The sequence below is a fragment of the Pristis pectinata genome, chromosome 4 (genome assembly GCF_009764475.1).
Source record: "Pristis pectinata isolate sPriPec2 chromosome 4, sPriPec2.1.pri, whole genome shotgun sequence".
NCBI lineage: Eukaryota > Metazoa > Chordata > Chondrichthyes > Rhinopristiformes > Pristidae > Pristis > Pristis pectinata.
Genome location: NC_067408.1, coordinates 67,191,994 through 67,214,264, shown reverse-complemented (window position 1 = coordinate 67,214,264; position 22,271 = coordinate 67,191,994). Strand labels below are relative to the sequence as shown.

Genomic DNA, 22,271 nt, shown 5'->3' with positions numbered 1-22,271 from the left:
GGCCCCATGACAAGTTCCGTGGCTTCCAGCGCATGGTTGAGGTTCCTAGTGCCGTCCTGGGTCCTAAGGTGACTGGTGAAGCTCATGTGTGACCCACAGATTTTACCACAGGACCATGTGGGAGGTGAGTAGTTTGGAAGGTGTTGTGCTACTTCTTGCTATTTGCAGGCTTCCAACACATGGATTCATGGTTCTCAGTGCATCCCAAATACTCCTCCTCTATGCCGAGTGGCCATGGGTCAGAGATTCCATTGCTCCGCTGGTAATCGGTTCCCGTGACTGAGCCCGGAATAATGTCTTTGTTTCAGGAGTCTGAAATTTTCTTGGAGGTGGTTATGGGGCAGGTGTAGGGCCAGGAATGGGGGGTTGGAGTGCGAGCAGGAGTTCCTCCACATCCAGTGCTGTCACCACCAGCTACCCAGCACCTTGGGCCTGTCCAGAGGAAATTACGATGCTCAGCAACAGTGGGGGCTTTTCACAGAGCCGGAAGACAAGGGATGAAGTGAGCTGGAGGAGCAGGTGGTGAGGAGACAGGAGAAAAGTTGTGGAGGTTGGCGAGGGGGAAAGAGAGAGAGGGAGAAGAGGCTGGTGCAGGAAGGGAAGTAAGAGGACAAACAGCAGTGTGGAGGGGTGTGAGAGAGAGGGGTGTGAGGGAGAGTGAGTGAGGGAGGATGGTTGGAGGACTGATTAGTGAACAAGCTAGAACCAGAGCCTGCATTTTTGCTCCAATGAGCCCAAGTTTACTTCTCTTTCAATGGTTAAACATTCATAGACAATTCAAAGGCTGGCTTCAAAATGTTTCCTGGGCTCATAACATTGGGGAAGGGCCACTGTGAGTGAAGAGCTTTGAAGGGGGATGGTCACATTCTTTCCCCCAGAGTAGAGGAGTCTAAAACTAGAGGGCATTGGTTTAAGGTGAGAGGGGAAAGATTTAAAGGGGACCTGAGGGGTAACCTTCCCAATTGGCAACCCTTGGAGATGTTCTAGGCTGCAGATTGAGATGGTGATAGATCAGACACTCTTTCAAGGTGTCACTGGAAATTACTTTCCCTGACAATTGCAGTCAACAAGCTTCCAGACTGTGAGCATCCCCCTTCAAAGCTCTTCACTCACAGTGGCCTCCCCCAATGTTATGTGGCCATTCAAAAAGTGGGTAAGTTTGATGGCTCCAGCGAGGGACCTTATGCTCCATGTGCATCCCCACTGTGCACTCACCTTTCTCAAAACAACTGGGTGGCAAAGCATGACTGATCAAGGCCCCCTGATGTTTGTGGGCAAAAAACAGGGAGGGACTGCTCAACATCACACTATTAGCTGGACAGGAGCTTGCAAATTGGTGCCTACTGCGTGGACAGTGGGATTGCTCATCTCCTCGGGGTGCTTGTCTCCATTCTCTCACTGGAAGGGCAATGAGACCAAAGCTTCACTCCATTGTAGGTAGGTGCATGAAGCTACACATGATCATTAACTAAGGTGGGTCGCAAGTGATAGGAATGTTGTTGCATCTTCCACCAAGCTTTCAATATACGTCTTCATGACATGTCTGTGCATATCCTTGTTCTTACCCGAGGCAAGTGATGACTGAACCAATATCCTTTCCAACCCAAACACTACCTGTGATGTTGTCAGTTGCTGTCCCCACCTCAGCCCACCCATTGCTGACACACACACAATCCTCCCTCGGACTCCAACACTGGCCTCCCATTAGTCAGTCATTCCAAGTTCTGACACCTGTGCCCAAGATATTAAAATGAAGTTCCACGTGCCCCTTCAAGTCGGTGAAAAAAATCTGCAGCACTATTCCCAAGGAAACAGGAGGGTTCTTCCAGTGTCCTTGCCAATACTCACCCTTCAGATAAGTCCTAAAAACAGACGAAGGGTCTTCAATCCGAAACGTTGACTCAGATGTGGCCTGACCTGCTGAGTACTTCCAGCATTTTCTGTTTCTATTCTAAGACCAGAGGATCCAATTCATTCCTGTCAGTGGCATCTTGCTATGTTCTTACATTACAAGAGCAATTATGGCTTAAGAGAACTTCGCTGGATACAAAGCAGTTGGGACACCCTAAGACTGTCAAATACTCAGAGAAATGCATTTACCTTGCATTACTGAGCTCATCCATCATTCATGCCACTATTCTTGCCAACCTTCATTGGCTCATAATTCCCCCAACCTCAATTTAATCGCTCACCTCTTCCTTCTCTCTACAACCTCCTCCACGATGCCCAAACTCCAATTGCTCTGACCCCAATCCCAAATGTTTCACTCCAGCTGCCTATATTGCCCCTCCTTAAAGTCCCCACCTGCTTCTCTCTTTGGCCCTCCTGAAATGCCATCACTTTGGCAGAGTTTATGGTTACCCCTTGTAATGTCCGTGCCTTTGTCAGATTCACTTCTTGCATTTGTAAACTGCCCTAGAATTGGTTCCAACACTAAAGCCCCTCTAAAATACTAGCCATTGCAAAAGGATCCAGAAGAACAGTGAGTGATGGAGCACATTTTCTGATAAGATATTTATTAGTCACATGCACATCGAAACACACAGTGAAATGCATCTTTCTGCGTTACTGAGAATGTGCTGGGGGGGCGGGGGGGGCAGCTCGCAAATGTCGGAATTCTTCCGGCACCAACATAGCATGCCCACAGCTCCTAAATTGTATGCCTTTGGAATGTAGGAGGAAACCAGAGCACCCGGAGGAAACCCACGCAGACACAGGGAGAACATACAAACTCCTTACAGGCAGTGGCGGGAATTGAACCTGGGTCGCTGGCGCTGTAATAGCGTTACGCTAACCACTACACTACCGTACCACCCATGCAGCTAATTCCACTGCTCCAATGAAAATAGTTTCCAATAAAAGCAGTGGAGCTCAGTAAATAATCCAGCATGCTCCATGGGTGTGCCAATGTGGACCAATAGCAGCAACCAGAATAAGAAGTTGCCACACCCCCTGCTGCACTGTCAGGGGTACTGCCTTTCCATGGGATGTCACTCAAATCCCCAGTCTACCCTCTCAGGGGGATGTAGAAGGTCTCACAACACTATTGCAATGACAATAATATTGTATAATTCCCCCATCAACCAAAATCACTAAAATTGAACGGCCTGGTCACTTACCCTGTTTATCATTTGCGGGAACTTGCTAGATGTGAATTGCTACACTTTTTATAATTGCAACCCATTGATGATAAAATACTTCACAATGCTCTACAGAGAAGGCACTGTACAAGTTCAGGCACCTGCCATATAAGGAGTTGTTATGGAAGCAGGGAGTCAGTAGATCGCTCCCCACCCCACCCCACCCCACCTCCCCCCCCCACAACAATATGCAGTTGTGCTGGTGCATTATTACACAACAACATGTTCAGACCCCTACATCCAGGGCCACACCTAGGCTAACTGACACAAGCCACTCAGATGGACAACCTCAAGGAAGGCCAAGAGGTCCACCCCCATTGGATTAATAAAAACTTGTATTTAAAAACAAACCATTGCAATGTCACTTTAGGAGTCGGATTTTAATTCTGTTTTAGGAATGCTCCAAGATTAGAAAGGGAAGGTTACAGACTTGTCACTGTTGCCCTGGTAATTGTGGGGGAGCACCAGAATTGTAATAAGATCTTCAGAGCTCTTACAGCTCTCTGCAATGTGGAGGAGATATTGTGTTGAAAATAAATTAACAGACAATATCACCAGCCAGGATGTATTTTCCACAAATATCACAATAACTCACTTTTCTGCAAATCTAAAATGAAAAACAAACACTATTCAACAAATAAAATCCAATGGGTACCGCATACATGTGCAAATAACAAGAGGAATTTGTGCTGGGGGACAATGACCCAAGACAAGAGCCCACTCAGAGATCCTCACACTTCCCAAAGCTAACAACATGCACCCCTGGATAACCCCTCACTCTCACACAATGAAACGGGGTGATGCAGCTAACCACTACTCTACCAAACAACAGAGAGCGTCAACCATACAGAATCAACCCATGACAACTTGCTCTTATCCAGTGCCTTGATAAAGTAAAACACTTGTGGAATTATAGTATAGGGGAGGAGTCCATTCCTCCTTTAGAGTCCGTGACAGCTCTTTGAGGAGCAAGCTAGTCTACTTCTCCACTGTTTCACAGGACCACAACAACTGACACAGAGCCAAGGGTGGAAGATGAGGACAAAGAATTAAGGGCCTGGTCAAAGAGTGAATATGCAAAGAGCGTTTCAAAGGTGAAGCAGCCCCTCCGCATTAAGGATGCATCTGGCAGGAGTCAGGCCTTTCCTGAGGAAGGGAAAACCAAAACAAAAATGTTATTGTGAATCAAATGGCTGTGTGCCAGTGTCCCTTGTGAACAGCTGGATGCAGGAACCACTGAGACTCTTGGATGTTGGAGGTGCAAGGCCAGAAAAGCACCATGTATAGACTACCCACCATCAACATGACCACAACTTTCAACAAGTAGATATCAGATGCGCCAAGACCAGCTCACCCATTGACCTTTTGTTATTCTCTGGTGACATCAGATCCCTCACTCCCTCAAACTTAGAATTCTCATCCTTGTTCAACTCCCTCCATAATCTTGCAATCCACAGCCACCACCACCTCCAGCCCTTGGCCTCATCTCTAAATCTCACCCTTTGATATCTTTTCTTCCATTGGCCAGAAGCATAGCTGATAAGCCTTATGACCCCATACTCAGGTTTCCCTTTCTTAAAATTCCACCTCTTATCTCTCTCTCTTTCCCCCTCACTTCCTTAAACATCTACCGACTTGTCCAAGCCCTTTCTCAGATCCTGTTCCTCAGTCTCCATCTTCCTCCATCTGGTGGTTCTACTTAAATTCAATATTTACCCTTGTAGCTTCAAACAGCTCAATGTGTTAGAATGTCATTACTGTTATGGGATTTTGCTGTGCACATACTGACTGCCTTGCATCCTACAACTGTGTCCACACTCACAAAAGCATCTTTTTAAACGCCCTTTTGATAATGAAGTTCATAATTCTGAAAAGCACTATGCAAATGCAAGATCATTCTTTCAGCTGCCGAGGATGAAGCTCCTGTTACACAGAGCAAACAGTGATATAATGTGGCGGTCACAGTGTACTGGAGGCACTGTGGGAAACCCAATAACATGAGAAATAGAACAAGATTGGGAACGTCACATCTATGGAATGGGGATAGGGGAAGTCGCACTTAATGGTTGAACAAGGAAACTGTACTTAAAGCAGAGAACTGTTGCTGAGAGGCAACTACTAACGCCCTCTCTATATGTATATATAATTATATACATTTATTTTAAGGTTAAATTCCAGACAACCAGCACCAGAACATTAAAAACTGGTATTTAAAACTAACCATTGCAATTGACAATCCACAAGACTATAAGATATAGGAGCAGAATTAGACCATTCAGCCCATCAAGTCTGTTCCGCCATTCAATCATGACTGATTTTTCAACCCCATTCTCCCGCCTTCTCCCCACAATCCTTAACCCCCTTACCAATCAAGAACCTATCAATCTCTTCCTTAAACATACCTAATGACTTGGCCTCCGCAGCCCTCTGTGGCAACGAATTCCACAGATTCTCCACCTTCTGGCTGAAGAAGTTCCTCCTCATCTCAGTTTTAAAGAGACGTCCTTTATTCTGAGGCTGTGCCCTCGGATCCTGGAACCCCCTACCAATGGGGACATCCTCTCCACGTCCACTCTGTCCAGGACTTTCAGCGTCCTGTAGGTTTCAATGCGATCCCCCTTCATCCTTCTGAACTCCCATCAAGTACCGGCCCAGAGACATCAAACGCTCCTCATGTGTTAAGCCTTTCGTTCCTGGGATCATTCTTGTGAACCTCCTCTGGACCCTCTCCAGGGCCACCACATCCTTCCTTAGGTACAGGGCCCAAAATTGCTCACAATATTCCAAATGCGATCTGACCAATGCCTCAGCAGTATTTCCTTGCAGTTATATTCTAGTCCTCTCAAAATGCTAACATTGCACTTGCCTTCTTTACTACTGACTCAACCTGCAAGTTAACCTTGAGGGAATCCTGAAATAGGACTCCCAAGTCCCTTTGCACCTCTGATTTCTGAAATTCCTCCCCATTTAGAAAATAGTCTACAGCTTTATTCTTCCTACTAAAGTGCATAACCTCACACTTCCCTACGCTGTATTCCATCAGCCACTTCTTTGCCTACGCTCCCAACCTGTCCGAGTCCTTCTGCAGCCTCCCTGCCTCTGTGACACTACCTTTTTCCTCCACCTACCTTGGTATCGTCTGCAAACTTGGCCACAATGCCATCAGTTCCTTCATCCAGATCATTAATGTATAAAGTGAAAAGATGAAGTCCCAAGACTGACCCCTGCAGAACTCCACTAGGCACCAACAGCCATCCTGAAAACAACCCCTTTATGCCCACTCTCCAGTCAGCCAATCTTCTACTTCACTTCAGTAAACAAACGAGAGAGAGGGCACAAAGACTGCGGCCAAGTCGAACCTACACTCGCCAGCATTTGTCAGTGGAATCAGCCTTACCAAGTCAGGCAGGCACTGATTAGAAGAGCTTACCATCCCCACTTACAGGCAGAGGCAGGCTGAGAGACACCATGTCACTGGCAGGCGCCCAAGCGTGAATGAACTGCAAGCTGTTGGCTCTGTCACACTCCCAGTCCAGCTTGGGAACTTCCCCGGGACTGCTTCAGGGACAATGGAGCCGATGAGGTCGGGGTGGGATCCAGGCTGATGCAGCCTCAGGCTTTTCAGAAGGTCAGCCACACAAATGCAACATTCCTGGCATAGTCTGCCGGCTCACATCCGCCCCTCCCCCCTCCCCTCCGCAGGTAATTCCGGTTGACCCTCCCCTTCCCATTGGTTGCTATGGCCACAGCTAAGCAGAGCATTAAAGGCTCAGTCTGCCAGCAGCTCCCAGTGTACAGATGCTGTCAGGCAGCCCGTCATCACCTCCTCCCTCCAAAACCATAGCAACACGCGTGGCCCACAAAATTAGCAGTTAGACCTTAATGACCGGCATTGCATCAAACAGTATCTGGGAGGGGTGTGGGGAGATAGTCAGACGTGGGGCTATTTTTTCTCCTTACCCCTAACATTGAGCAGTTGTTCCTCTCTGCCACAGTCTCTCAACCAACTCGCTTCATCGCGCTGACTAATACCACTGGGCAAGGAATCACCAGTCCAGCAGAAGGGATCAGCTACGATGAAAGCATTTAAGAGGCTCTTAGGCAGACACATGAATGTGCAGAGAATGGAGGGATATGGACCACGTGGAAGCATAAGGGATTAGGTTGAATTAGTCTGGCACAACATTGTGGGCCGAAGGGCCTGTTGTTGTGCTGTAATGTTCCATGTTTGAATATGAGAATCTTCTGGAAATAAGGACACAGAAGGAGGCCGTTCAGCACTGGCTCACAGCAGAAAAAAATTAGCCCATACCACCTCTCTGAATGTCCCTGGACCCCTGTAACTTATTCTCTCTCCCACAACACCCCCCCCCCCCCCCAAAATCCCCCGCCCCACTGATTCTTTTGGCCACCTCCCTATGCCCTAGGCAATTTACAGTGGCCCTGCACGTTTTAGGGCTTTGGAAGGAAACCAGAGCATCCCAGGGAAAACATCCAGTCACAGGGAGAACTTGCAAACTTCATAAAGACGACACCGGAGGTCGGGATTGAACCGGCACCAGTGTAGCTGTGGAAAAATAAAACACGATGCCCTGACAAATTTACAATTTCCTTCAATGTTTCAGGCTTTTGTTATTCACTCTCAATATTTACTGCTCGTTCTCAGTTGCCTAAGGCTTGAGAAGTCTCAGTTGTTGATTAGGATTGGTGATGCTGTAGTTTCCTGAAGGCCCAAATGTAAAGGCAGAATGTTTTATCACAAACTGACATCAGTGAAACATCTGGGGTATTTTTGTTTATTACAGAGGTCACTTTCACAGATGTTTACATCAGATTCAATTTCTCACTTGGCAGTGATGGGATTTGATCCAGTAATCCAGGCCCAGTAACACAGCCACTGTCCCATTGAGGCTCCCTTTAATCGTGGTTGTGGCCCAACTACAAGAGCATTGCAAGCAGGAAACCACCTCCTCTGCCCTCCTCCACTCAGAGGATCTCACATGAGACAGGGACACTGAATGATCAGGTGCTGGCTATGAATTCTTCACCCCACACTGAGCAAGGTCAGCAGTGGGCAGCTACTCAGTCTAAGTGTAGACCACACATCTCAAGAAGGCGGCGGTATTCAACATTAAGGACCCTCACCACATGCCCTCTTCACATTACTACCATCAGGGAGGAGGTACAGGAGCTTGAAGACCCACACTCAACATTTCAGGAACAGCTTCTTCCCCTCTGCTATCAGATTTCTGAATGAACCCATAAACACTACCTCATTATTCCTCTTTTGCACTATTTATTTTTGTAACTTATAGTAATTTTTATGTCTTGCACTATTCTGCTGCCACAAAACAACAAATTTCACAACATATGTCTGTGATAATAAACCTGATTCTGATGTCTGCTCGAGCCTGCTCCATCTTTCAAGTAGTGAAGGCCCATCTGATGTTTGGCTACAACACTTCCTTCCCTGAGCACTCGTGAAAAACAACCTGAGCCAGGTGCAGGAGTGCTGTTCAAAGTGTCAACTCACTGACTGGGTGGGAGTCCAGGATCTCAAACGAGATTCACATGTGGGTCCAGGCAACACATGCCAGCCAGCTATTTGGCTGTGGAGTCATCAGAACATTCCTATCAGTTAGTCACATGGGTCACTGGAAAGTGATGGGTTAAATAAAATTGAATAAATTTAAATAAATAAAATTAAAATTGCTCACATTATTCCAAAATGCGGTCTGACCAATGGTTTATAAAGACTCAGCATCCTTGCTTTTATATTCCAGTCCTCTCAAAATGAATGCTAACATTGAATTTGCCATCTTTACTACTGACTCAACCTGCAAGTGTCATGTCAAGTGTAAAGCAGTGTCATGTCTTGGTAAAGCAGTGGGAAACTCACCAAGGCATGAGTTACACAGAACTCACAGCCAGTTTCAAAACCGTCCACATAGCCAACTCCCTCACATCCACCCTTACGTATGGCTGCCTCTGTGTTTTAGCTATGGAGGTCTCAGGCAGCAAAACTCAACACCCTTACCTCCTGGGTTGGAGAGCTGTAGGCTCAAGTCCCATTCCAGAGAAGTGAGCACATAATTCAGGCTGACATTATGGCAAGCCAATGGAAGAGCACTGTGGTTTGCAGATACTGTCCTTCAGCCGAGATGTTAAACCAAGATTTAAAAGATCCCACAGTACTATTCAAAGAAGAACAGGACTTATCCCTGGTGTTCCAGCCAACATTTAGATTTTCTGGTCAGTTCCATAGCTGTGGAAGCTCGCTACGTGCAAATTGGCTCCTTTGTACATTGCAACAGAAGTAATTCAAAAATATTTCAACACCTTTGCTAAATCCTGAGATGCCAAATATACTCCATAAATGCAATCCTTGGTTTCTTTAAACAGTGAAACAGAAAAAGAAACTTTACTGCTGCTTTTGTCTGATAATTATACAATGGAAATCAACACAGGAAGGCATTCTGAGCCTCTGCAATCGACTGTAGCCTTCAAGGTCACAACAAGGAACAACACAAAAGCAAGTTCTTTCCTTTGGAAGACAAAGGTGTTCATGAGAAGCCACAACCCATTTTTGTAACACAGCCTTTAAGTTTATGAGCATTTTATCTCATGAGGCTCTACAGTCAGAGGTCATAAAGACTGGGTCACTCCATAGGGTGGAGGGTGGGGGAGGTGCAACATAGTAAAGCAGAATTCAGGGGCTCCAGGGACATGTAAACTGTAGTGATCCTTGAGCGATTAATGTGTTACCTTAAACCTTCAGATTATGTTACTGCCCATTAATGAGTGAGCCCTAATAGTACTGTTCATTTCCAATGTTCTCAAGGGAGTACCACATTTAAATAACCATGGCAGTAGGGAAAGAATGGGCTTAAAAGTGCCTCTCAGTACAAGATACACCTGGAGACTATCTCCCTTAAAATGGTGTCCAGTTATGGTGCTGGACAGTATCGGACAGTTAGGGGCTGCCGGTTCTTCAGAACTGTCCTGCAGTTCGCCAGAGTGAAAGATTAGTCAACTGCTGTGAGGAATTTAGAAGAAATGTACAGGCATTAACTAACTTACCACAGACAAAATGAGGCCATTTGGCCCATCAGGTCCATGCTGGCTCCCAGCACAACAATCCCATCAGTCCCATTCCCCTTCTCCATATTTCCCTGCAACCCTACAGCTTATTTTCTCCCTCACACGCCCATCAACTCCCATTTGATTCGTTGCTCACTTCTGTACGCTGTCAATTAGCTCTTACAGTAACCAAATAAATTAACAACACATACTTGGGATGTGGGAGGAAACCAGAGCATCCAGAGGAAACCCACACAGTGACAGGCAGAATGTGCAAATTCCACACAGAAAGAACCGGAAGTCAGGATCGAACCTAGAACTGTGAGGCAGCAGAGCTAACTGCTGTGCCATTGTACTGCACTCATTACCGTTGCTCCATTTTCCCTGGCACTTTTATTTAGGAGACCTCTAAGTACAAGATACACTTGTGATAGAAAAAGATAGGACAAGTTCACAGGTTAGGGTCCTAACTCGAGTGGGGCTAATTTTGAGGGAATTAGGCAGGATCTAGCAGAGCTAGACTGGGAGAACCTGTTTGAAGGAAATGGAACAAATGGCAAGTGGGAGGCTTTTAAGAGTGAGATATCAAGAGTCCACGGGCAGCATGTTCCTGTTGGGGTGAAGGGTAAACCTGACAAGTTTAGGAAACCTTGACTGACGAGAGATATTGAGGTTCTGGTCAAGAAAATGGAAGCATACATTGGGTTTAGGATATCGGGGATGAGTGAATCCCTTGAGGATTATAAAAAGATTATGAATATACTTAAGAGGGAAACCAGGAGGGCAAAGAGAGAGTATGAGATGGATCTGGCAGATAAGGTTAAGGAAAATCCCAAGAGGTTCTATAGCTATATAAAGAGTAAAAGGGTGGCTAGGGAGAGAGTAGGTCCCCTTAGCGATCAGCAGGGCCACATATGTCTGGAGCCACAGGAGACGGGTGGGATTTTTAAGGAATATTTCTCTTCTGTATTTACTGAGGAGAAAATCATGGTTGCTCAAGAGATAAAGGAAACAAGCGAAGATGTTTTGGAGAACGTTCATATTACCAGGGAGGAAGTATTTGCAGCTTTACAGTGCATTAAGGTGGATCAATCCCCAGGGCCTGACTGAGAACATACTCGGACTTTGTGGGAGGCTAGAGAAGAAACTGCAGAGGCCCATCCAATATTTACTTCATTGTTAGCCACTGGTGAGGTTCCTGAAGACTGGAAGGTGGCTAATGTTGTTCTGTTGTTTAAGAAGGGTAGCAAGGAGAAGCCTGGAAACTACAGGCTGGTCAGCCTGATATCAGTAGTGGGTAGGTTACTGGAGGGTATTCTGAGGGACAGGATCTACCAGCATTTGGATAGACAGTGTCTGATCAAGAGGAGTCAGCATGGCTTTGTGCATAGGAAGTCATGTTTGACTAATCTTTTAAGAGGTAACCAAAAAGGTAGATGAGGGTAAGGCAATGAATGTTGTCTTTTTGGACTTTAGCAAGGCCTTTGACAAGATCCCACATGACAGGCTGGTCTGCAAGGTTAGGTCCCATGGAATCCAGGGAGAGCTAGTTAGGTGGATTCGAAATTGGCTTGGGGGTAGGAAGCAGAGGGTGGTGGTTGAAGGTTGCTTCTTGGAACGGAGGCCGGTGACTAGTGGTGTGCCGCAGGGGTCGGTGTTGGGACCCTTGTTATTCATTACTTATATCAATGATTTGGATGCGAATGCACAAGGCTTGATCAGCAAGTTTGCAGGTGACACAAAATTAGGAAGTGTTGTTGATAACGAAGAAGGTTATCGTAGATTACAGGGGGATCTTGATCAGTTAGGGATGTGGGCCGAGGAGTGACAAATGGATTTCAATATAGATAAGTGTGAGGTGATGCATTTTGGAAAGTCAAATCAGAGTAGAACTAGGGAGTGTAATGGAACTGAGGGACCTAGGAGTACAAATGAATAGTTTGTTGAAAGAGCGGCATTACAGGTAGACAGGATGGTGAAAAAGGCACTCAGCACACTGGCCTTCATCAGCCAGGGCACTGAATGGGACATTATGTTGCAGGGTTAAGAAGTAGGGTTAAGAAGTAGGGTTAAGAAGTAGGGTTAAGAAGTAGGGTTAAGAAGTAGGGTTAAGAAGTAGGGTTAAGAAGTAGGGTTAAGAAGTAGGGTTAAGAAGTAGGGTTAAGAAGTAGGGTTAAGAAGTAGGGTTAAGAAGTAGGGTTAAGAAGTCATTGGTGAGGCCACACTTGGAGTAGTGTGTACAGTTTTGGTCACCCTGTTGCAGGAAAGACATGGTTAAACTGGAAAGAGTACAGAAAAGATTTAGGGGGACGTTGCCAGGACCAGAGGGCCTGAGTTTGGCCAGGCCAGGTAGGAGAATGAGGAGTGACCTTATAGAAGTGTTTAAAATTATGAGAGGCATAGATAAGGTGGATGGTAACAGTCTTTTCCCCAAGGTAGGGGAGTCCAAAACTCGGGGGCATAGGTTTAGATAAGATAAGATATCTTTATTAGTCACATGTACATCGAAACACAGTGAATTGCATCTTTTGCGTAGGGTGTTCTGGGGGCAATCCACAAGTGTCACCAAGCTTCCGGTGCCAACATAGCATGCCCACAACTTCCTAACCTGTACGTCTTTGGAATGTGGGAGGAAACCAGAGCACCCGGAGGAAACCCACGCAGTCATGGGGAGAATGTACAAACTCCTTACAGACAGCGGCGGGAATTGAACACGGGTAGCTGGCTCTGTAAAGCGTGACGCTAAGCACTACACTACCGTGAGGGACCCAAGGGGTAACTTTTTCACGTAGAGGGTGGAGAGTATATGATATGAGCTACCAGAGGAAGTGGTTGAAGCAGGTACAATAGTATCATTTAAGAAGCACTTGGATAGGTACATGGAGGGGCAGGGCTTGGAGGGATATGGGCCGAATGCAGGAAGTTGGGACTAGCTAGGTGTACAATGTGGTTGGCATGGACTTCTTGGGCCGAAGGGCCTGTATCACTCTATGAGACAGTGCAAAAGCTGCACGGACTGGAGGTAGGAAGTCATCTCCTGGAAACACCAGGGAGTAATGAGGGTCCAAAAGGCAGCTGGACACCTGTCTCTGGGGTACTGGGTCCCAGGGTTACCATGGTATCTAGTTGGACTACCATAGTTGCCATGCACACACAGGGATGTCTAGAGGAGGACAGTGGGCAGGGAAGAGCCCCAACCAATAATTGTTCAACATATAAACACACACTCATTACCACATATGCTACTATTTAACATGCTTCTCCAAGAACAGTCATTTTTAAATTTCTGTTCCTGCCCTTGGTTACCATGGACAAAGATTACTGTAGAGACCAAGAACAAGGATTACCGTATACCAGCCTTCCTGGGAACCCTCTGGGATTGGCCCAGACAACCAAGTCTCACGAGTTTGGCCTCAGCTCACCTTATCTCAGGCCTGTGCACACTCATCCAAACCAGGGTCATTCTGTCCACAAGCTGTGGGCTCCAATTGGTGCATCTACCCCCAACATCGTGTGAAGCCAGGGACTGAAAAGTCCAGTGGCCAGCTCACTGGAAAAGTTCCCACGTACAGATCCTCCCCAGGTTACCATAGGTTCTGTTCCCGAGAACTGTTCATAACCTGAACAGTTCACAACCTGAACAGTTCACATCGGAAATGTGGCTGCCCAGCAATATGTTTAAGTAAAAACATAGGGCAACCAGGGCATTTAACTCAACCATTCAGATATTGCCATGAACCAAGTTTCCACACAGCAGAAGATGCCTGCAGTACCACAGCAGTTGGCAAATCCATCCCACCAGTCTCCGAAACGCACATTCTTGTGTACGAGCTGTACATTAAGTCGGGTGTTCATAGCTTGGGGAGGACCTGTATGTACCAGGGTCACTTTGCTAATAAGGATGTGATGGAGCTGAACTTTGAGAACAATCAAAAACTAAATAACCTGAAGGCAAATCTTCTTTGTATACCCAGTACTCACATTCATTCATAAACACTCACACTTCTCCTGGTTCAGGTACCTATGTTCAGAGACCTCCAGTATTCCAGTTATCTTCCGAGAATCGGAAACACTCCATGCAAAAGATGGCATTTGTACTTACTAAATGTACCTGAGCTATAAACTACGGAAAGCTGGCTCTGAAGCGTGAAAAGGAAGGAACCGCTATTTTAAAATAAATATATCTACCCCAGAGACTGTTCCAACCCTTTCAACTATTGCTTGGTTGTATTTTCTTTCATTTTTGATTTTAAAAGAGCCTATCCTGATTACTTCAAATACCTGCAATTCCTTCAGGATACATGTCTTCATAAACACTGACCCCTCAAGTGTCAAACTGGCACAACAACAGCAGTAGAATTTTGAGAGTTAGGTGCAGATCTACACAAACATCCTGGGTATACTTGTACACTCTCAGGTTTACCCCCAAGGTACACCAAATTTGAGATTTTGTGTTTTGATTAAAGTATTGCAATAGGTACTGTGGCTGCCAGACAATGAGAAACAATCTAATGCAGCCATTCCCCGATTTATGAAAGAGATGTTTTCCACATGAATGTTTCGTTAGGTGAAGTTTCATACAATGAAAAGGTTGGGGTGGAATACATTTGGTTCTGCACAATCACCACAAGAGACTGGTGCGCTATTTGTTACAGCAAAAATTAGCTTTGTAATTTGAAGACATACACCCAGTCAATGCTGAAAATTTGTATATCAAGGATACCCTGAATTTACACAGCAGCTTTCACAACTTCAACACATCCCAGAATATTTCACAGTCAATTCAATTCTTTCAATCACCAGTATAATGTAGGAAAAACAGCAGCCAAGTAGAAGCATCCAGAAACAACAATAAGATTGTTGACCAGTTGATGGTTTAGAGCTGCCCCTGAGTGAAGAATAAACATTGACCAATACACCAAGGATATTTCCTTGCTCTTCACAGAATTTGTGCATTTGACCATTTACATCTGAGAAAGTAAGCAGGAGCTTGATTTAACAACTTGTGAAAAAAATGTCACTTCTGATAGTGCAGCACTCTCACAGCACTGCAAAGGATGCCCCACGTATGTTGAATGTTCAATGTCAGGGATGGGACTTGAATGCAGAAGCTTTGAGCGTTGTAACAAAATCACAATCTCAAGAGTGTGGTTCAGGCCAGGCATTGAACATTCAACAGAAAGTTACAGGGCACTGATGACACAATCACAAGGAGTAAACCTCAGCATTGATTGAGGCTCCATCCCCTGCAGTGACCATCATCAAGTGCCGTTCAGCCTGAACATACAACATGAACACCGTGTGCTCCAGTTAAAGAGAGAAAAAGTGCCTAAAGACACCCATAGATCTATGAGCAATTAAGTGATGGGTTTTTGTTGTCCCCTTGACCTTGGACAGTGAACAAGGCGGCAAGATGGAACCAGAATCCCACCAGGCTTCTCCCACTTGGAGAACCACTGAACAGTTCTCCAGCTGGGGAGGATCAAAGGGTAAATAAAATAAACTTTTTAAAACTGTGGAAGGCTTTGAAATGGCGGATGCAGAAATTATTCTACTTGATTGGGAGGGAGAGGAGAATTAAAGGCCATGCAGATAAGATTGTCACTAATAAATTGTAAAGAATCCCCGAGATATAGAGCACACAAGAGGCCACTGGGTCGAACCAGTCCATCCCACTGTTTGAGATATCTGAGCCAATGTGGAATCCAGGAGAAAGTTGTTACCACAGAATGTGCAATGAAGTAGTTGAGAAGCTTTAGCATTAATGTATTTAAAGATAAGTAACTATATACACACAAGGAGAGGGGTGGTGCTGAGGAGATGAGGCTTGGCTCAGATGGGAGCACAAACACCAGCTGTTCATAGACAGCAAATTTTCTGAGAAACCTACGGATTTGGCAGTGTTCATTGAAAGTAAAGATCATCACAAGCTGGGGATGGAGCGAATGTTCATGGGGCTGCAGGAAAAATGTTTGTCTTTCAGGGAGATACTTGCTACTGTTTGGTTTTTAGAGCCCTCGTATCTTGTGGGAATAATGATGATCAAATTCAATGGTGAGCAGGGAGTGGAGAAATGCAGGGGGTGAGGGGTGTGAGAATATATGCCAGGTGCATGTTCTCGGGGTTTCCTCCTGCACTACGGGAATCAGCCAGAGCTTGGGACCACTGGATTGCTATGTGGAAAAGTTCAAGCGGCCTATTGATTGAAAACAAGTTACAAACTCAGTGTGGATGTGGATTTGCAGTTCCAGATTTCCAGTGCCAGATCTCTGCGGTTACTAACGATCTTAATTCTCCAAGCTTGGCCATGTCAATGTCTTGAAATTCTATGGTGATTGGCCCAGATCTAACATAGCCCATGGTGAACCAATATAAAGACAAAAGAGCCTGCAGATGCAGGAATCTAGAACAATAAACAGAATGCGAGAAGAACTCAGCAGGTCAAGAGGCATCTATGGAGGCAAAAGGTAGAAGTTGACATTTCGGGCCATGACCCTGCATCAGGACTGAGAGGGAACAGACACGATTGCCAGTATATAGCAATGCAAAGGGGTGTAGCGTAGAGGCTGGTAGGTGATAGGTGGCACCAGATGTCCCCTCCCCATCTGATTCTACCTATCACCAACCAGCCTCTGTCTAAGCATCATGCCAGTGACTGGAGTTTGCCAATCAGTGCTTCAGACACTCCAACTGAACCCTTCCCCTAAACTCAATCCCATGAACAATATAATTTCAGCAATGAGTTTCTTGTACTCAAGTCCTCTTGCAATAAAAATCCAATGTACTGTTTGCCTTCCATGATTTTGTACCTGCACGTTAACTTTCAGAGATGTGTGTACATGGACATCCAGGTCCCTCTGAACACCACATTACAATGTCTTGCCATTTAAGGAATAGCCCTCCCTCCTAATCTTTCTACCTCATCTAAGGCCAGGGAGGAATTGCAGCAAAACCTTGGGGGTTTATACTTGATACCACGGCCTTTCAGTGAGAATCCAAAAGGAAATTGAGCTTCTGGATTGGTTCACTAATTGTAGTTATTTGACATTGAGGTTAAGAGGCTGGCAATAATACCTTGATGATCACTACCTATGGCAGGATATACTTCTGATTCAGGGAGTGCAGTGAACGTTCACCAGATTAATTCCTGGGATGGGAGATTTCTCCAGAGAGGGGAGATTAAGCAGACCATGCGAATACTCTCAAGACTTTAGAAGAATGAGAGGGGATCTAATCAAAACATTCAAATTTCTGACAACTCTTGACAGTACAGATAACAGGAGAATGTTCCCCCGGCTGGGAAAGGAATCAGAATCAGAATTATTGCCACTGACTTAGGCCAGGACTGAGACGAGAAGTTTCTTCACCCAGAATGTGTTGAATCTTTAGAATTCTCTAACCAAGAACCCGTGGAGCCCCTGTCACTAAGTATATTCAAGACAGAAATGAAGAAAGCTTTCGACATTAAGGGATTCAAGTGATATGAGGATAGTGCAGGAGAGTGGTGCTGAGGTAAGAGATCAGCCATGGCCTTGGTGGATGGTGCAGCAGGTATGAGGGGCTGAACGGCTCCTGCTTCTCATGTTGCCACGGAGATGCATTTTACAAAGAACCCAGGAGAAAATTCATTGGGATAGGTTCTTTTTGCTCAGTTTAATTGTTCTCTGCCTCCACTTCTTCCATTTCTTATGGGTTTTCTACACTCCTCCTGGAGTTCACATACACTTTCTTATGAGATAGAAGGCAGCCATTCAACCCACCGAGTCTATGCTGTCTCCTACAGCAACCCCATCGGACCCATCCCCCCTCTTATTTCCCAGTAACTTATTCTTTTTCACACACATCAGCTCCACCATCCACCTACACTTGAGGTAACTTAAAGTGACCAATTAAATTAATAACATACTTATTATGGCATAGGAGGCTATTTGGCCCATCAAGTCCATGCTGGTTCCCAGCAGAGCAAAGCCACCAGTCCCATTCCCCTTGCCTTATTCTCTTGCATCCCGCACATCCTCCTCACCTGCCCACCCAACTCCCCCTTTTGACTCTTTTTGCCATTAACCTATACTAATTGGTAATTTACATTGGCTAATTAACCTACCAGCAAGTCTTTCGGATGTGGGAGGAAACCAGTCGGAGTAAGAACGTGCAAACTCCGTACTGGCAGCATTGGAGGTCTGGATTGAACCTGGGTCTCTGGAGCTGTGAGTCTACAGCTCTAACAGCTGCAGTACTTCTGTCTTTGAGCTCTGCCAGCCTTCGATGGAGAGCTGCACCCTTGCCATGACGTTGATTCCCACCACAAACAAAGGCAACTCCTGCCAAGAGTGCACTCGCTCAGGTCACCTTGACAAACATAGCTATCCCACTCCACCCAAAACACAGTAAAACTGAATTAAATGCAGCAAAAGCAACAACAGCCATTTAGTTTACCCTGTCAATGCCAGCATGGTGGTGGAACTTAACCTATATATTAAATTCAATACACCGGAATTATTGAATTCAAGGAAATAAATCACTGCAAATGAAGAACTTGCACTTCCATTGTCTTGTACAACTTCAAGACATCCCAAAGCAGATTTTTTTTTACTCTTTTGAAGTGTAATCACTGTTTGGAAATACAGCAGTCACTTTGTAAACAGCAATTGAGAATGACCAGACAATCCCACTTCGTGATGTTGGATGAAGGATTGCCATTGGGTTGGACTCTAACAAAGAGTGCCACGGAACCTTCCCCATCCACCAAGGGAGAAAAACTGTCTTGGGCCTAGTATGTTCCCTCGAGAAGATGGGAGCCCCAACAGTACTTGCCACAAAGTCCAGGTGCTTTAAGCTCTGGAATGGGGATTAAACTAAGAAACTCACTGAGTTATGGCTGCAAGCTGCCAAATATACAATGAACTGCTAAATCAGTTCATTCATGCCCAACATAAGAAGTAAAATGCCACACATGAAGCTGGCACAAGACTCTGGCCACACACTCAGACGCCGACTGACTCCCATGCCCACGGGACCTGGATCTGAAGAACAAGATTGTGTCTTTAATTTGATGACATAATCCTGCAATTCTTCACACATACTTTGCAACTGGAGTCTATAGAATCACAGAAGACTTACCACAGAGAAGGAAGCCCTTCAGCCCACCATGCCAGTTGAAGGACAGCTAACAGCCTAATCCCACCGTCCAGCAAATGGTTCGCAGCACTACAGGTCCTGGCTCTTCATACATCCTTCCAAGTGCAATAAAACCCGATCATCCACCATCCTATTATTCTGGAATCCTGACAGTTCAATATCTGGCTCACAGGTGTCCCGTTTCCTACACCCTCCCTTTAAATGCACCTGGATCTGTTACCCACACTAACAAGAGCCCTATTTCCAATGCTAAAATCGAGCTGGAGGAACGTTGACGGTCCATTTCCCTCCACAGATGCTGCCCGACCCGACTTCCTCCAACAGCTCATTTTTTTTGCTCCAGATTCCAACATCTGCAGTCTCGTGACCCCATTTCCAATGTTTCCTGAGGTGAGGGGGGAAAGCTTAAAGGACAGGAGTGGGGCAAGTTTTGTTTTACACAGAGAGTGGTAGGGGTATGAAATGGGCTGACAGGGGTAGTGGTGGAAGCAGATATATTAGTGGCATTTAAGAGGCTTTTAGATAGACACATGAATATGCAGTGAATGGGGGGGGATATGGATCATGCACAGGCAGAAGAGATTTAGTTTAATTTGGCATCGTGTTCAGCACAGACATCATGGGCCGAAGGGCCCGTTCCTGTGCTGTACTGTTCCATGCTCTTATGTTTCACTCACTGGGGCCTCGTTTCCCACACTCCTTTTAAACTCACCAGAGCCCTGCTTCCAATGCTCCTGGGTTCATTGGAAAATGCATTTCACAAATATGTAACACCTTAAGAAAAGGGTGAATTAGAAGTGTGTTTGTGTATTACTTGGAGAGCCTGAAAAATCTACCTGAGTTGTGCCTGAAAAGTCCAGCACCACCAAAGTCCTGAGGGTGCTGGATTATCCGAGATTTACTTCTACACTGTTCCTGGCTCCAACACTTCCAGGGCAATAAGCACCTTTTGGAGTAAAAATCTTTCCCCTTCTCTCCCTAAAGCACACTAGTGCCTCTACTTCTTCAGAACACTAAGGAAATTCAGCACGTCCTCGACAACCCTTACCAATTTTTATAGATGCACCATAGAAAGTGTCCTATCCGGATGCATCACAGCTTGGTATGGCAACTGATCTGCCAAAGACTGCAAGAAACTGCAGAGAGTTGTGAACACAGCCCAGTCCATCACGCAAACCAACCTCCCCTCCATTGACTCTGTCTACACTTCCCACTGCCTCGGGAAAGCAGCCAACATAATCAAGGACCCCTCCCACCCCAACCATTCTCTCTTCTCCCTCCTTCCATTGGGCTGAAGATACAAAAGCTTGAAAACATGCACCACAGGCTCAAGGACAGCTTGCTGTTGTAACCCTGCTGTTATAAGACTCTTGAATGGATCTCTTGTATCTGAACAGAACTCTTGATCTCTCAGTCTACTTCGTCATGGCCCTTGCACTTTATTTGTCTACCTGCACTGCAATTTCTCTGTAACTGTAAAACGTACACTGTATTCTGCATTGTTTTCTTTTTACTACCTCGATGTATTCATGTATGGCATGATCTGTTTGGATGGTTGCAAACAAAAGCATTTCACTGTATCTTGGTACAAACTTGGGTTGTTTTCTCTCGAGTGGCAGAGGCTGAAGGGAGACCAGATAGAAGTTTATAAAATAATGAGAGGCATAGATAGTCAGCCAGTATCTTTTTCCCATGGTTGAAATGTCTAAATACCAGAGGGTGTGCATTTAAGGTGAGAGGGGGTAGGTTCAAAGGAGATGTGCAGGGAAAGTATTTTTTTTTACACAGAGTGGTGGGTGCCTGGAATGCGCTGCCGGGGGTGGTAGTGTAAGCAGATACGATAGAAGCATTTAAGAGGCTCTTAGATAAGCACATGAATGTGTGGAGAATGGAGGGAAATGGACATTGTGTAGGGAGAAGGGATTAGTTTAGTTAGGCATTCAATTAATTTGGCACAACATCATGGGCCAAAGGGCCTGTTCCTGTGCTGCACTGTTCTATGTGACAATAATAAACCAATTACCAATCCCTCCACTAATTCCCTCCGCCCCTTGTTTTATACATCTCACTGGGCCTGCAGATACAGGAATCTCTGACTGTGTGTGTGTGTGTGGGTTCCCAAAACTATTTACCTTGGCTTCCTCCCTTCACTGCAGCAACACCCAATAGGGGGTGCCCCTCACTCTGGCTGATGTCATCACTGCCATGGAAACCCACGTCATCAATAGGAGGAGTGAGCTGGGGATCTGGGTCTTTCTGTTCAGGAGCCCAACACCACCTGCTCCCACTGGGGAAGCACTGCACCGAACCCTGGTGGGAATACACGACTATAGGCAATGCTCAGGAAGGGAAGACTAAGGTAAGAAGATGTCATTGTTCATTTTAAAAGAGAAAATTTTAGATAATGGTCCATGATAGGGCAAATCTAGGCAAAATATTAAGATAATCTTTGCACTACTGCAAGAATGCCACACTGTCATCTTTTGGAAGCACTGTGGTGCATATTTCACCCTCTCAGACTCTTTTTCCCCATGATAGAAGTGTCAAGTACAAGAGGACATGCATCTAGGGTGAGAGGGGGAAAGTTTAAAGAAGCTGTGCGGGGCAAGTTTATTTTCACTCCACAGTTGAGGGTGCCTGGAACGTGGTGCCCAGGGAGAGTGGTGGAAGCAGATACCATACAGGCATTTAAGAGGCTATTAGATGGACACATGAGTATGCAGAGAATGGAGGGATATGGATCATGCACAGGCAGAAGGGATTTAGCTTAATTCGATTGTGTTCAGCGCAGACATTGTGGGCCGAAGGACCTGTTTCTGTGTTGTACTGTTCCATGTCTCTATCTCTTAAGTTGATATTAGGCACTCTGTCCAAGGATGAGCGCAGTTCTGGCTGTGTCCTGCACCCTAATCC

At 45.6% G+C, this 22,271-nt stretch overlaps 1 protein-coding gene across 7 annotated transcripts in view; it reads right to left on the bottom strand.

Moving 5' to 3' along the window:
* LOC127569144 (protein Shroom2-like) overlaps nucleotides 1-22,271 on the bottom strand; it is a 180,621-nt gene that overhangs the window by 63,383 nt on the left and 94,967 nt on the right. Inside the window, exon 1 of one of the 7 annotated variants that reach the window (XM_052013524.1) lies at nucleotides 5,543-6,416. The exons of 5 other annotated variants lie outside the window; for them this stretch is intronic. The gene's annotated coding sequence lies outside the window, so the exon portion shown is untranslated. Of the gene's footprint in view, nucleotides 1-5,542; nucleotides 6,417-22,271 lie in introns of those variants that run through there. One more of the 7 variants, XM_052013526.1, reaches the window with a different exon arrangement.